The sequence below is a fragment of the Nuphar pumila genome, chromosome 7 (genome assembly GCF_984573655.1).
Source record: "Nuphar pumila chromosome 7, dmNupPumi1.hap1.1, whole genome shotgun sequence".
NCBI lineage: Eukaryota > Viridiplantae > Streptophyta > Magnoliopsida > Nymphaeales > Nymphaeaceae > Nuphar > Nuphar pumila.
Window position 1 is genome coordinate 118,014,683 of NC_143255.1, and position 3,964 is coordinate 118,018,646.

Consider the following 3,964-nt stretch of genomic DNA (forward strand, 5'->3'; position numbering starts at 1 on the left):
TCATAACTATTGTCTTGCAGATGGCTGACATGTCTACCAAGCGTCAATGCAGAAACTTGAAAGATGTGTTAGTCAAGGTCGAGGACTTTTACTTTTTTTGTTCTGGACATGGAGGGCACTGGCGTAGCTCACCAGATCTCCATCATTCTGGGCAGACCATTCTTGGCCACTGCCCATGCTCGTATTGATTGTCATACTGGAAAGATGAATGTTTCTTTTGGCAACAAGCATTTGCGCTTACATATCTTTGATCCTGCCAACAAAGCGACAAGACATGATGATTGCTTCAAGGTGACAGACGTCATAGGAAAGCATTCTGATCCATAATTGGATGCATATAGATGCTCAGTTTATGGCTCTTCATCCTTTGAGAATAACCTTTATGTGGAGACTAATCTCATTCTTCCTGCTAGTCTATAGAGTCATCTTAGGGTACATAGGGGTAGAGTTGGAGAAAACATAGTGGGCAGGGTCATAGATAAAACCATTTCCCTCAAACCTCTTGATTGAGCATGACTTCATGTCCATTGATCTCATGGATGATGAAGATAAACCAGAGATTCGTCTGACTGAGGACGTAAAAGTTAGCGCTTTATGGGAGGCAACCCATATTAGTGTTGTATCATTAGTAGTTTTGTTGTTTTTCCATCATTTTCTTTGTTCATGAGCATGATTGTCAGATCATGTATACATTGTATTTTATATATTTTTTATGAGTTATATACATTGAGACATGTGGAATTTCTGCAGAGCCAGTACAAGGCAATATCAGGTAAGGTTCCGCAACGTGGATCAGGTGACTTCTACTACTTCTCTCCCAATTATTTTCATTCTCATATGCATTCACTCAGTTTTCTACAAGCATGTGGGAGTGCCATTGAGGACAATGTCATTTAAGCATGGAGGAGGGTGTAGTTTGAACACCCAAATTTTTTTGTCTTTATACTTGCACTTTTGATGACAACTCATAAAAATTGGGCTTTTAAGGAATGAGTTTGATCTTATATAAATACTTTGTAAAATCTAATATTTTTAGAGAATTTTTAAGCCCCACAAAATTTTTTCTGACACTGATATAAAAAATTATGATTATTTATGTAGATTTAAAAGAAATCATTATAGATGCATGTTAGAGTTTATTTTGAATCATAAGCATGAATATGCAGAGTTTTATTTTTGAAAAACTAAGCAAATAAATAATATTGAAAATAAGAGCTCAAAAAATGAAAAGAGCATACATGTTTGATGTCTTCATATTCTCCAGTAGCTGGGCACAAACATAAGTTGAAGTATTTGAGTTTCATGTCGAAAAGGATAACAAAGAAAATCACTTATTTGTCTAAGTTAATATTTGTGACTTATTTTGTTCAAGCAAGTAGAGCTTGAGGGGTGTTTACATCTGGTGCCCTAAAGCCATCTTGTTTGGGGGCCACCGACCCGAAAGCCTGTTACATGGACTTTATAGAGAGCCTAATAGATGTTGACATTGCACATGACAAGAAGCAAGCTATACGTAAACTATGAAAATTAAAGGTCTAGTGACTCAAGCAATTAAATCTACGGGATACATTGTATCTGGTGCCATAAGGTCATCCGACCTGAGAGTCACTAACCCAAAGTTCGTTACACGGGTCAAGAAAACTAGAAATTTGAAATAGTGTTCAACAAAAAGAAAGAAAAAGTGTGAAAAAATTGAAAATCTGAAAAAAAAAGAATGAGCATAAAAGAAAAAGTTCACTGCTTAGGAATAATTTTTGAGAGACCTATACGAAAAATATATTAGTGAGGATAAATAAATAATGACAGGTATATATTTGATTTTCTGAGAATAAGGCATAAATTATTATGATATTTAGAAAAGTAAAAGAAAAAGTTTTACTCTGTGGTGGCATGTAAAAGACTCTAATTATGTTTTCAAAGTGTAATGACATGAAATATTTATGAAAATAAAATCCTTAATTGCCTAATGCTTCTTGAATTGAGATCTGTATGCATACATGACAGAGATGTTTGTAGGTAGCATCACTCCAAACCCTCACGAGACCTTACTCATCCACTGGGGTAACCCAGGGGTTTAAAGGACTTGTCACATATGCTAAATGCAAGCATGATTCCTACGAAAGTGAGTTAGGCTTTTGTCTTGGTTAGTTAGTATTTTGGCTTTTTGCTTCAGTTTGCTCAAGGACAAGCAAATGATAAGCATGAGAGAATTTGATCATGCATAATATTTGTAATTTATTCATATCTATTTATACATGATCCATGATAAAATCGTATTAAAAACCTATTTTTATCATTATTTTTGAGAAATTGCTTTAAATTTATTTTTTGAGAAAAATCACATTTTCTGGTCCTGCCTGCGTTTGTAGTGTTTTTATTAGTTTAATTTTTTTCTTAATTATAGTTTGGTTAGATTAGGCTTTAATTAACTAATTTTAATTAGTTTAGAAAAACCCTTTTTGAAAAACACATTTTTGAGAAAGTCCTGTTTTGAAAATTTCAAAAATATTTTATGGTTCTATAGAAAATGTGTTTTAACCTAATTTTTTTTTATAAATAGCTTTGTTCCAGCTATATAACATGTTTTTCTCTTTCGAGAAAATGCAGGCCTCTTCTCCCTCTTTTCTTCTCTTCCTCCTCATCTTTGTTCCCAACCGGTTTTCCCTCGATCTCTTCTTTTCTCCCTTTGATTCATCTTGCTTTTAATGTTTTTTCAATCGTCGGTTCTTCTTGTCTTGATCAATGGCGGTACATGCAGCTCGGATAGGAAAACCACTTCTTATTCTCAACGCTTCCATCAGAGGAAAGCGTTTAGACGTACGTTGAGCCCTCTAAACTACCCTTGAAGGGTCCTCTGAAGTCCTTAAAAAGTCTCCTCAAAAGGCCCCTCAGAGCACCTCAAGGAGCATAAACAAGTAAAGAAATAAGAAAACTAAAGCTCAAGGAAGGGACTAAAGACTCAAAGCACTGAAGACTTTTCCTTATTTTTTTAGATTAAGCTTTTATTTTATTTTATTCAATTTAATTTGAGTTTGTAATAAGGCACTTATTATTATTTTTACTTGTTTAAGCCCTCCGCAGAGGGCCACACTCTCATTTAGTTAATTTGTTTTTTTTAAGGCAATAAAGTATAACTTAGTTTTCTGTTAAATAAAAAATATTTTTCTTGTTCCCTGAGTTTGACCCAGACTTCACTACTAGTGTGAACCGGTTTCTATTATTTGATGCACAATTTGCACAAACATTTTTATTGAAAATGTATTTTTAAAATGCTTTATTAGAAAAGTTGCATCAATATATATTAAATAGAATCTACATTCACGGTGGACAAGTGAGTATGGTGGGGTTTGCCATCATCGTTTTATTGGCTTTTCACTTAAAAAAAGGTTTTTAAAGCCAACGTCCCACAATATGCCAAAATTTCATAACTTGAAAGATCACATTTTTACACTAGAAAAGCATAATTCAAGGCTTATCAACAAACAAACCATGTAGAACACATCCATGTGGTTAGATAGCGTTGATACAACTTACACTTATGATTTCTAGCTCATTAGTTTCATACAACAAATATTTTTTCATATATATATATATTTGGCTGACACCCATTTACATAATCAATATTTTAATATTTTAAGTATTATTTTAATAAAAATTTAATTTTTATATTAAAATAACAAAAAATTAGTTTTTATTGATAAAAAATAAAATTCCCGTGCCCTCGTGTCCTTTTTTTTTTCAAAAAACTTTCAAACTTCAGCGATCACGCATCCTCGTGTCTTTGTGACTTCAGCCGTCACCGACTCGAGGGGGCTTCCTCAATTCCCGCCCAATTTTCAAAAAGGGTTTTGCTGTTTCGGTCCCTCGCTTTCTCCAGCGATCTAGAATTCGTTAGGGTTTTTTTTTTCTTCTTCCGTCCTCTTCTTCTCGGGAGTCCTAGCCGAAGAGAAGAATGAGCGCTCCC